Below are 13,967 nucleotides of genomic sequence, written 5' to 3'. Positions count from 1 at the left end.
GCCATCCTCTAAAGTATTTCAGTGGTTCTGACTTCAAAATAAAAAGCAAATGTGAACTATCAAGTCATCCCATGTTACAACATAGGTCTCATTTGTAAGGTGTGCATTAATACCCACAGTAATGACATCTAGTCCTCATTTTTAATGAAAAGATTGACTTTATGTTTTCTGAGAGCTGACTGGAAGTACAGAAACTTTGAAATTTTCCTTAGCACTAATTTTACAGTTTTTTATAAAATCTTCACAATTTTTCCAGCATGTGTAAACCCCATATTTGCATCCACATCTGTGCCTGAAATTTGCAGATGACTTTCGGGATCTCGGTAGTAGTAGGATACTGAGATTCTGACTAGCAACACTAACATACGTGAAAGTATAAGACTGTGTACCAACTCATCATATGATTTTCTATATTACATTGTGCAACAGCAAAACTTTTCAGTAATAATTTATCTGAGGGCTTTTTCCAAAGGAGCTAGCAATAATGTTGATTTGTTTCCATTCGTAATCTTTAAATATTAACGTATTCAGTAGTAAAATGTTGCAGTTTAAGCACAAAGTCAAACACCACAGATCATTTTTGTTGTATTTTAGATAAATATTTTCATTCCAAACTGAGCAGCAGTTTAAAAATGCAAAATAAACATCATGATAGGTCGTAGACTGTGGGATATAATCAGAATTAATTATATTTCCAGTTGAAATACATGAAGCACTATTAGACTATTTCTTGAAAACTTTATTTTTTAAATGCATCAGAAAGAATATCTTTTCCCCAATGTTGCATTAAACATCTTCCTGAAATACAAGTAACTTATAAAAAGCAACTATTTTGCCTCAGCTGACTATAATCAGTGAAATGCAAATTGATGTGTAAAAATTGCCTACAGTGCTTGATGTAAATTGAAATTACTCTTATAAAGTCAGTGTTCAAATTATCTGACAACTGCCGTTGTATTAATTTTACTGCTGCATACATTAAACAACTGCAAATTCATTTTCTCACTCACATCACAATTACTTCAGGTGTTGGTCAGGAAGAACTGCTAAATATACCAATAATCATTTAATATTTAAAGCTGGTTTAAAAGGAGATTAATCTGAAGTGAATGACCTTCCTAGTGTTGATATTTCTCTTCGAAATTTAAAAAACCTTAATGACAAAACCTTCTATAACGTGAGGAAGGTGTATTTCTTTACTAGAAAACACCAACCTGAGCCAAAAGAAGCCTTTGCAATTGCTTACAGGAGTGCAAGAATATTTCCAAACTGCAAGTTAGGGCAACCTCACAAAGACATACATGTACACTCATGCAAATTAAAACAGGTGCATGGTCAAGGCCATGTGGGCAAGGATTAGATACATAAAATGAACAGCAGATCACAGAGGAAGACAGTAAAAGAATTAACATTCAAGTCTCTGAACTGCTACAGTAGAGCCCAGGCTTCTAAGCTAACAATTTTTTCTAGATAGTTGCAAGGACTCTTGCAAGTGAAATTAAAATCACTTCACCCTTTTCATCCCCTTTTACTCTGAAATTTTGAAGAAGCACTTAGAATGTGTCTCCTACTTTTGAGTGTTTATCCTGATTTAACACTAGTTCAGTTCTGCTGCTCAAAATAGTCATCTGTGAAACACTTACTGTATTTAAATGCTGTATTTTTAAAAAACATAGCTAAAAAGTATGTATTTCCAAGGTAATTTTATGCCTAGCTAGTACTAATTCATGGATTTTTGTTTTGCTTAGCAGCCCCTGTGTCAGGGTGCTGCATGGAGAGGTGCTACCAGCACAGGTAGGAAAGAGCAGCTAAATATGACCATAAGGTGGGCAGGGCTGTGCCCCCATCATATGAGGACCCAATCCTACAGCTCTTGAGGGAGGTGAGCACAGGATGCCCAGTGCCAGAAGCAGGTTCAACCATGTTCCAGTGATGGCCAGATAAGTCCACACTAAGGAGACACAGAACTGATGTGCTAAGTAGAGGGAGAGGTGCTTTGACCAAACAAGGGGAGCAATTTTATTGCTAAGTTCTATTGCCATCCCACAATCTGTCCTGGCTGTTAAATTAGGCTTAATGTCAGGTTTCTTGCAAATGTATGTTCTCAGACACTCAGATAAAAGCTGGAGACAAGACACATTCTCTTTCATTTTCTTTTAGCCACAGGGCATTTGAGGAAGAACTGTCAGTAGAAACGTGTTAACTTTTCACCAAAACTGTGTAAATAAAACATTTCATTCAATTATTAAAAAATATATATTTTAACAATTTTTTTCATGTAAACTTCATTTTTCCAGTTTTCCCTTCTTTCAATTTTGTTTTGCTGTTTTTATTGGAAAGATCGGGACAAAATATTTTCTGATGATTTTTCACTATCCCTAACAGTGTTTACGTGCTTACAAATAACTATCATAAGGTTCTTCATTGCTTTGCAATTTTGAACCTTTAGACTGGATAAGATTTATTTACATTATTTCTAGAACTGCATTTCCTCTTTCTTTCCATACCATACCCTACGTTTCTCACATGCATATAGGGTCAGAGATAGTAAAAGCCTTTAGGTTCAGAAACAGATTTTCTACTGAGATTACATATAACATCAAATCATTTCACAGAAAAAAATTGGTTTGCTAATTTCAGTCCTTATGTTCAAGAGGTACCAAATTGCAAATTACTTTTTATGTTTAATAAGTTAATGCAACTTCAGGATTTCTTCAAATATTAACACCTTCCATCATGTGTCTATTTCCTGCTAAAGAAGACAGAAAGCTGTTGATGGAGGTATTTTACATGTATAGTCTTGCATCTCTTTCACAGCCTGTCTGAGAAAGTCTTGCCTTTAACTAAAGAATTCATCCAGCTCACAAAAGAATTTAACACAAATTCTTCAGTCTCAACTGATTTCAGAAGTTTTATTGAAACTGCAGAAAATTACAAAGTCAAGTCACATACCTAATTCTCCACATTTCTCCACCTTACTTCATTTTGGTGCCAAAACTTGTTTACAACAAGATAACCCTGTTTAAAGTGGGGAGAAAAAATTCTATATTCACTATAGGAAGTGAGTGACAAGTAGAGAAATAGACATTAGATTCTTTTTTTTCCCCAGGATCTATCACTGAGTATCAGCAAAGTACTTAACTTTCCAAACCACAAGTTCTTTCTTTTGGACTTTTGTAAATGTTTATGGGGGCATTTGATTATATTTGCTTCTAGTCTCTTACCAATCTCTTCTGCCAGCTGTCTGTCCTTCCACCAACAAATGTTTTTCATCTCTTGTTATCTCAGAATAATCAACTTCAAGGTATATTTGTTGTAACTGCCAATATTGACTCTCTCCTCCCTTCTTTGTCACTGTTATCACACACTCACACCCTTAACACTCCCTCAAATAATTTTAAAAAGCTATAAGTACCAATTACAATCTGTTTCCTAATTGTTGGGAGGGAAACACAACTTCCTTATTGAAGCTTGTTTCCTGTCAATCTTGACAGACTGGTTCTCCTTCTTTTAAATACTGATAAGATTTTTAAGACCTTTGTAGCCTGTGGCTTGCAAACTTCTAAATTCCCACATGCTAAGCTCTCTGCTGGCATAATTCCCTTGATTTCTCTGGATTTAGCTTAGTAGCAAATTTGCCTTTTGTATGTCTTTGTACATTACTCAAGCTATTTTAAAAGACTAGAGCATATGGGTGAACCTGCCAGGATTTCGTAACTGGTCATAATCTGGGGAAACATAAAAGAATCTGCACTTGAAAGGGTAGAAGCAATTTTGACCTGGTGAAAATCAGTAGAGTCAAGTATTCAGAGTTTAAATGTTAAGACTGTTTGCTGAGTTGGTATGATTTAAATGGCAGAGTGAAGGTTTGAACAAATATTGTTATTATCCATTTTCCACAAAGAAAAGTTTACATTCTTATTGCATTTAAACTTAAGTAATACCTCTAATTTCAACAGTATGTCTAAAGTTGTTATTCTGAAAACGCTGCTACTCTTTTCTATTTCTATTCTTTAAAAAGTCTTTTGGCTTAATTTAACAATGCTAGTGAAACAAACCAAGCAATTAGTTCCCGGTTGCTGTAAATCAACATGGACCTTCTGAAGACAGAGAAGTAACATCATTTAGGTAACACTGCTGACTTCCCTTCTTTTTTAGATTTTCAGGAAATTCTATCATGATGTTGGGGCAGAAATTTCTAGATATTCAGTTTTCCCCTCTTTGACACAAGCTTTGCATTTCAATAATGAAAACTGGGGGAACAAAAAAGATACAAGTGTTTTGTATGTAGGGTTGGTTTTGGATTTTTTTTTTCAATACCACACACACCATATTTATCTTCTAAATGTCAAGGTAGATTTTAAATGTGTTGTAATATATACTAAGTTTTTTAAGGATGAACAAATTAGTAATTATCTTTCCTAATGAAATGTGCTGTAATTTCAGTTGGATTTTAAATGGAGCATGACTCATTTGAAAGGACCATTGCATAAAAGCCTATTAGTTGCAGTTTAATGAGTTAGTGCCGAACTCACATTTTTTCCTGTCTTTTTCGACATGATTCTTATAAGTTTTTCCAATACAAGGGATCAATTTGGTTTTTTCAGATTAACATGAACCATTATAAAATGAAATTATTGATCATTGTAAACAGCAGTGTATTTCTTGCTAGTCCCTGCCTGTAATTGAATGCAAATAAGAAGATTGGAAACATGAAAGCAGCAGAACCACACAGAATTTACCAGTTGCTACCCAAAAATAATTACATTGTTATCCTGGTAGTGGTAAAGTGCAAGTCTTCATTGTTAATAAATCTCACAGGGCCCTTATCTTTACAGGGACCATTGCTTTTAAGTCATTCATGTATATTGTATTTGCAATGGTGAGTAAACAGGATCAATCCCATTCTGCGTCATATGTTACCCTTTGCACCAGAAACTGCCTGTGTTTAATGGCTTTCCTCTTCCAGTGGCGTAGAAAGCACTTTGCTTCTCAGTTAATTACTGTGTCCCTTGGTTTGCTTGATTTGTAATGCATAATGTCTCACATAAAAAAGTGAGAGTTTGAATACATGTCCAAAGGACTTAAAACAGAAATGGACTTCAGTCTATGTGTGTTTAGTTGAATTGTATCTATAGTACTTGTTGAAGGGTAGGTGCTTGACGTTTGCCTGTCTGTCCCTCCTGGGGACTTGTATTCAAACTAGTTTTGCAGAGTCAGGGGTTAGGATTTGGTTTATGAGCCACAATTTCAGAAGGCTTAAAAAATAGATAACGTATTAAGGCAACAGAGAACAGATTGGAGGCTGCCATTAATAAATGCACGCACTGCAGTAGTGCTCATATGTGATAAAAAGGCAGCAACACTGATGCCAGGGATCCTTTGCCAAAGAGCAACAAAGGACAGTTCTTACCAAGAAAGTATCCCTGTCTTGGGGGAGAAAGAGGAGTACAGTCCATTCACTGTTTCCTCTAGGTCTCCAGTCTCTTTCTCACATGTCTATCTCTGAGTCAACTTGAGAAGAAGTAGAGGGAAAGTGCTCAAATGGCTAAAAGCTAAAATCTTTATCTACCTCTCCTAGGGGCCTTTTATACTTGAAACCTCTCTGCCTCCTCCGTGGGGTGACTTTTGACATGATTTGGATGGAGAGTTGAGAAGCTTAATAATATATGTTTAGCATATACTTCTTTTTGGTCATTATCATATTTAGAGGTGTCAAAGGGGTGTTAACTTCAATATTAATATTACAGTTAATTATGAAAAGTTCTCACTCTGGGCAATGTGGCCATGCTGAAACTGTTTTGAACATATTTTTCTGCTTGGTCCCACAATTTATAGCCAAAACAGGACTGTCCTGCCTCCTTGACTCTGCAAGGCTCCCTCCCTCTTGTGCTTCTCATGCTGATCTCTCAAGCCTCCATCTCCCAGGTCTGCACAAGATATAAGATGACACTAGCACTTTTAACCCTGCACGTGCAATTCCCACTGTATTACATCCCTGTAAGAAAGTAGGAGAGAAAACAGGTAAGGGTGGTTAAGGTATTTCCAGTATAGCAATGTTTTGGAGCCATGATGCACATTCTTTCTAAACTTCTACTTTATTGTTATTACTATTTTTTTATTCTTCACTGACTCACAAAACTGTAACAAAAGGAAAAAGTTCATGACAGCAAAATCAAGCCTTAAGTGCATTCATCATACAAACAACTTTATCCCTTGCTATTTTATGCTCTAATTCAAACAACACATCTGTTCATAATTGCGTGCATGACTCAGTAAGATTACTACAGGCTATAAATTTATGTCAATGAGTACTGCAAATATTGTAGGAAGACAAGGACAAAGCATTTGAAATGGGAGGGCTTTCTAAATAGTACATAGAAAATACAGTTTTAGATGTTAAAATATATCTTCACATTTTCTTTTCTTGTTCAAAGCCGAGACATTTCTGTACCTAAGTCTGTACTGATGTACTATCACACAAGCACAGTAAAGAATTATTCCCTTAAAAACCTGGAATTTTAATCTCCAAGTAATCAATAAATAGATAATCACCATAAATTCCAGCTTCCATAACAATTTATGTCCAACTCCCTCTGGAATAATCCTAGTCCATTTTTTTTCCTACTAAAAAAAACCCAATAACCTTTAATATGTACATCTTAGGTCTACCAATTCAAAGTTTATTCTATCTCATCTTAAGGCTGAGAAATAGATTATTTATTTCAAAATACTTAAATATTGATGAATTTACAGGTCTTCCATTAGCACTCTCAAAATCCTCCTTCCCCCATGAAATTACATACTCCTCCCAAGATCTAGTGGCACCAGTATGCAAATGGCAGCTGTGCCACATCATACACTTCCTGAAAAGATTAAGTAAAACAGAATAAAACTAGTGGAAAGCAGCTTGCACGCAAAGTATCATGAATATCCTGAAGAAAGAGTGAGATGGGAACTATGTCAGGCAATGGAGCATAAACTTTGTGCCTATGACTCAAAAGGAAAACTACCAACAACTTTCAACAAGGGCTCTGTTTTGACCAAAGAACTCAATATTGTGAAGCTTCATTGCATTTATCATTCTCTCCTTTACTGCAAATCTGCTAAGTTTATATTAATGCACAAGGAGGAATTTACAGGGCTCATACACTCCTGAAAATTATGTCTGTAAATGAAACATAACTATTTGATGTCAGAGCAGTGCTATTGGTTAATATAGCCCTGAGCACACCCGAAAGTGTGTCACCAAAAAACAAAAAGAAAAAGCCATACTATAAAACTGTAATGTGTCATTTTTTCACTTTTGTAAATGTCTTGGAGTGTATATTCTTCCACATTATGCCTCTAATACCTCCTCCATCATAACAAACTTTCTGACTGAACTGCTGACCCATTATGTGGCACAAAATAAAGTTATTTCAGCAGAATGAAAAATGAAACTCCTGTCTTTTGTTTTGTATCTGTATGTAGCTTTCCAGCCACTTACAGGAGTAAGTTTCAATTGAGTGAGATCCCTTTTTCCTTGTGCAACTGTCACGCTCACAGCTTCACTTAAAGCAAGGACATTCTTGTGTGTAATAGACTGTAAAGAACAGAAAATGTCTATCCATTACCATTTCCTGATGACAATTCCAGATATAATAATTTTTAACTTGACATTACAATGAACCCAGGGGGTCTCTAAACACCTTTTTCCAATTTTACAGGACCAACTGAATTTGCTGAACCAAATAGAGATACCTACCATCATCTAACATTAGACTGACTTACATGGCGTATTCACAAGAAGTAACAAGAGGTCCCAAGGAACAAGGAGTCCCTGGTCCTGGAAGGAGTGCTATTTCCCTGTTAATTTTTACCTATATATTGATAAGGAGTCAAGTAAATTACAAATGGTCCTGCTATATCTAAACTAAAACCAAAAAATTCTCTTGGAGAAAAAAGTTGGGAAAATATTTAGAAAAAAGAGAAAGCTCTTAAAATTAAAATTCCAGAGCATCTGTTAATAAATAAAAACATTTATAAAAAGATTTTTCATGGAAAACATTGTTCTCTTAACAATTCTGTGAGGCCCTGTAGGGTAGCTCAAGGTATAAAGCTGATTTTCTCAAGGAGGAATTGGAACCTCATTACTTTTATTCTACCTACACCTTACTCTGTTTCCTTGGAAGAGAATGGAATAACAGAAAATTAAAGCTAAAAATTAGCTTAAGAATCCTACAGAGATCAGAGATTGATTTTTTTTCAAGGCAGTTAAGTCTAAAATTGAAAAATCTGCAGAAAACTTGAGAAGTTTAGAAGCCTAATAAAACACTTCCACTCAGGGCTGAAGTTTTTATGTCCTTGAAAACGCTTTTGTAATGAGATAGATAGCTTTTCCATTTGAGCAACAGTATCTGACCTTTCAGTTAGCTTTGTCAAGGATTTTTTTTATTCCCAAACACTGTACTAATCAATAGTTGTTCAATAATATACATGATTAGTGCAGTACATACAACACTGTTTTCTACCTTCTAATGTAATAAAAAGCAAGTATAAGGAAAGATTTGTTAACCTCTTTTGGACACTATTCCATGAAGAATTTTATTAACCCTTTTAAGCTTTATATGTTTTAATTTATAAAGCTCAACTATCTAAACATGAAAGTGATGTTTTTCTGATTTCTTCAAATATCAAGAGGTGCATCACTGAGTTACTGAATGTCCCAAGGAGTCATTAATAAATTACAAACAAAAAATTTAAAAATCAAATTCCTTACATGCAACTTATTTTTCATAAGAAATCATTACTTTTAAATAGATAAAAGGCATTTTGGAATCATATGAGAGAATAATTTCCACAACTAATAATAACTTTTCTTAGGACTTTGTCTACTTCTGTAACTTGGATATCCCAGAACTCTTCCTAAAAACACGCATTAGACTCATAACTTTATGAGATTAGTAATATCAGTCCTTTTATAGTAAGATGTTTAAACATTTGCATTCACAGGTATAAAGTTAATCAGTTACTTGATTATTTGGATCCACTACCTTCATTTTACCAACTGCAAGTAACGCAGGAAAGATACACGGTGTTTATAAAACCAATCTATGTCAGAGAAAGATGAATTCAAGACATCTAATTCCAGGACTCCTTCTGGAAGTTCCTCACTTCTTGTTAATAAAAGTCAAATAAGATAATTTCAGCTCTTTCTTCCTCTTAGACATTTTATGCATTGCTTTCCAGGGTGCAGAGCCTATAAAATAATCAAGTACAAGGTATTCCACATGGTTTATCTAAAATGAGTGCTAAATCAATGCTGAAGTTGTCATATAACCTTGTGCACCTTCAGTCAGAAAGTTTACACTGAAATAATGTCTCTAAGATGCCTGGAAAAACAAATGGATACTATCTAGAAGTCAATGAAGCTCCTGAACTGAAAGGGCAACCTTCAAGATTGGATCAATGTATCATGTGGTGTTATAAACATGATGGTTGTTGCCTTTCTGTTTGAGATAGGACTGTATTAATCAGAAACAGGAAAACAAATAAGCAACTATTTAGTAGCACAGAATCTTTTTTTGAGAAAAAAAAATATCCACTTTTGATTAAACACTTGTTATTAACCAGCAGTAACAGAAGTGGAGATCAGACTTACAAAAAGTGACTGATTATATACGCACACTCCCACAAATGTTTCAAAAGGCTTAATTGACTTTTAAGAAATTAATATTATAGGAAATCGAGAGAGAGGCTGAATTACAAAAATAAGGCAATGTTTGGAGAATACATTCTAATCCTAATGTGAACTTTTTTCATCTCTAAGGTGTTATGCATCCTAGGCTATATACCATGAAACTAAATTAATATCCATCAGAGTCAATGAGACCACTTCTTCCAACATATATGAATTTTGGTTCAGGCTCTGTTTTCAGTGCAGAATGTGACAATGGATAAAAACACAAGAAAAACTATTCAGACATCCAGTGTCTGTTCCTACTTTAGTGGTCACTCCTAGGTACTCCTTCCTTCATTATGCTTTAGTTTCCCCAACAATTAAGCATTTCATCAACTGGGGAATGTAAGGCACAACAAACCCACAAATAAGTGTAGAGGCTCATGTGATAACTTCTCTTTGAACTGGGTTACTTGGAGATAACATTACCATACATAGCGATGAAAGGACAAGCATTTCAAATTTTCACAATGAATAAGAACCAGCTTGTAAATAAAATCCTTGCTACCAATTAATCAGCTCTTGCAGACACAGTAAAACTATGAGGTTGCTGAGTCTAACTTCCACGCCAATATTTTCATCTCAGCATTTAAAATACTTTTGACTCCCAGTCATGTCAAAAATAATAAAAAAAAATATTGCTAAATATTTGCAATGACAATCACATTCTGCTTCCCTGAAAATGTTCAATTAATTCAATTTTAGCAGAATTTAAATTATTAATTTCAGGTTAGTTAGATTTACCATAGGTACAGAACCGTCTCTCTAGTTATTGCCAAACTCATACACCAAATCAGACTGTCTGATCTAGAGACCAAACACTAATCACATAAAGAAGTAATTAATCTTGCTTTTGGTGATTGCCAGTTCCCTTTATATATGCCTGTACCTATATTTGGGAAACTTGCAATATATCACTGAAGCACATGAAATATTTCACATATTCTCCTCTCCAGTCACAATTAATTGTACATAATTCATGGATAAAGCCCTGAGCTTCAAGTAGTCAAATCTCTCTCCTGTCAACAAGAGAAAGCAGCGTCTCTCCTGCAGAAATGTACTGGCCTACAGCATTGCTCTGAGCCGTCTAAGCAAGTCATTTCGGCCGGAGGAACACAGCAACAAACAACATGCTTACATTTTTAAAAGTTTCAACGTATCACTGAAGCATGTGAAACATTTTATTCATTTTCCTCTCCAGTAACAACTGTACAAAATTCATGTGTAAAATCCATTTTAATTCCTCTTGGTCTTTGTAAAAATCTGATAAAAATTGATAATCATATGTACTGTTGTCTGTATGAGCCCTCAAGCATCTCTTTTCCCTTCTGATTTAGTTTTGTTTTTCTTTTCTGTTGTACAAATGTGTTAAAGACTCACCAGTGCATGGGCAGCCCCAGATAGTCAACATAAGAAAAATACTCCTCAGACACCCTCAGGAAGAATTACAGAAGTTCTGATTTTCAAAAGTGTTAGGCATTGGCCATTTCAGCTACAGTCATCTAAAGAGTATATACACTAGAGAATGCTGCGTCCTGCCATTGCCACCTCTCATTATCATTATCTTTGCAAAAGGCACAGAATTTTTTTAAAAAACAATCAATTAACACAAGTTCAAATGGATGCACTGACATGTGCAAATGGACAACTTTTAAATTGTGATTGATCTCTCCTATATGTCTATGTGCCCCCACAGGACCAGCACTAATGCATTGTCAACAAGTGTTTCATCATTTGATTTTAAGCTCAGTGAGAAACCAGATGATGAGTCCTGACTCTATCCATCTTTCTTTGCAAATGTAACAAAATTGTTCAGATTAAAAAATTGTAGGTAGTTAATTTCCTTAAATCATTTGTCTAATTGTAAACATGGACATTTTTATTGTTTCAAGCTGATTTGCTGACACTTCTTCCTTTGCTAGTCTTTAAAAGTAGAAAGCACTCACCATCTTATGAGTGGGTCTGCTTGTATCTGCAGAGTGAAGAGAACAAAAGTTCTCATTGATTGTTATTATTACAAAATAAAGAACAAGTAAAACCTTTGTGAATTTGTGAATTACAATCTGAAAATAGCAGTAAGGTCCGAAACAAGTAACAGGTTCTGTCTAAGGACTCTGTTCCACTCAGTTGTTTACATATGCAACACCATTCACACTTTTTGACATTAAAGAATTGAGTGGACAAACATACATAGTTGATGCAAATAGAAAGTTTACTGTCAAAACATTATTTCACAAGCAATGTTAAGATCTATACTAAAGATGTTGAAATTTATAACTGTCAATATCAAAAAAAAGAACCAAACAAAAAGCTCACAACAACCATCCAATTAATGACAGAGATCAGCTTTGTCACTTCAAGCATCGATTAAGTCAAAAATATCTGTTAGCACTGAAAATGATCTTCTGCCACAAAAAAACCCATATTTAGTGTGATTAGACTTCAGTAAATAGATGCATACTGAGCAAGGCATACTGAGAACACAAGCTCAAAACCTAGGGGTCATATTTTGACAGAAAGAGCTGAATAATTCCAAAAGCTTTAGTTTTTCAGGTACTAAAAGTAACCTGATCTCAGAGCATTTCATGGGGTTAGGATGCACAGTCTTCTGAATAAGAAGCTTTTGGCAAATTTGGTTTGGAAGTACAGCTCTTCTGGTTTTTAATCTCTTTCTGTACACATCAGCTTAATTACACATAGTCTATTGTGAGCAAGCCTCTTTTGCTCAAAAAAAAGCTCCACTGTGACTGCCAATTTCCTCTTGCCTTACCCACCCATTCAGCACAGCACAAGATGGCAGCCAGATTTCTCTCTCTTTTTTATTGTCAACAAGAGACAGCAGAACCTCTCTTGCAGAAATGTACTGGCCCACAGCATTGCTCTGAGCCATCTAAGCAAATCATTTCAGCCAGAGAAACAAAGCTCTTAAACACAGCAACAAACAATATTTCACAGAGAGAGGAAACCTGCCGAGGACAACAATGTGAGCATTTGTGATAGTGCCAGCTTATGCAGCAGTGAAAAAGACAAAAATTCATCCATAAAATAGAGTGCAGGAAAGATGCTCTGTATGGGATGAAACAGAGAGGTAGAACTTGAATGCAAGAAAGCAACATGCTATAGTGGTTGGTTATTCATACTAATATAAAGAGCACATGAAACAAACTGAGGCAAGATGTTTCTGAAAATATTACTGTACTCGTTTCCCTTACAAACTGACAACTAGTCTTGTGTTAATGTTTCATCCTGAGTAGTGCAACTGTTTCCTTAAATAAAAATACTGACCTCTATATGGCCCTGCTCATACTCTTTAAAACTTCTTTTGATGTGCAAGCTTTCTGATGAGCAATTCAATATACATGCAAGATCCTGAATTTCTGTATCATCAGAAATATAATATAAGAATTCATTCTAAATAGTAAGGTCATGGTAGAGGTAAGAATACACATCCACTAATTTTGCACAGCCAATATCACAGGTAAAACTATCTAATCAGACAGTAGACTAAAGCACCTACTCTGTTTTCATCATCTCATAATATATTCCTTCCATGAAGAAAGGAGCTCTCAAAATCTTCTTCATTCTGATCTGACATTTGAATCATGTGTTTTTGCACTAATTAAGTCTGCCTACATATCAATGACTTCATCACATAACCACATTCAACCTGTATGCTTATGACATATTTCTTACTCATGTATTTTTTTCATCTCAATCTGTTTTAAGGATGGCCTCTTTGAACACATAGACTTTAATAGACTTCAACAGACTTGTAGTGTTGATGCCACTTTCATGTGTGTGTATATAAGAAACATGTGATTACAAGATCATATTTTTAAATCACCATTTTATATCTTTTCTATGCTTAACTTGATCCTGTTAGCAACATTTTGTGTAGTGTTACTCTTGCACTGATATCACTGTGTGTCAGGTCTTGCCATGATCACATGGATGCAGTTATCTCCTTCCCTCATCTAGGTCATAAATTTATTCATTCCAGACAGTGGTGGCCAGGTAGTTATGCTTTAAAAGTTCTATCTCAAGATATGTTCTCTTGAGGAAAAGAGACATCTATTTCTTTCAATACTGTAAAGAACACTAACAACACAGAGTCATTCATCTCTCTCTCACACTTTGGAATTTCTACCCACCAGTGGTTTACAGATCCAAATCTGAAATATTTCTAAGTCAAAAACACTAATAAATATTTCTACAATATCCAAGAGCTTGTTTATTGTACAAAAAT

Source organism: Colius striatus, chromosome 10 (assembly GCF_028858725.1).
Source record: "Colius striatus isolate bColStr4 chromosome 10, bColStr4.1.hap1, whole genome shotgun sequence".
Taxonomy (NCBI): Eukaryota; Metazoa; Chordata; class Aves; order Coliiformes; family Coliidae; genus Colius; species Colius striatus.
Note: the sequence above shows the minus strand (reverse complement) of the source record.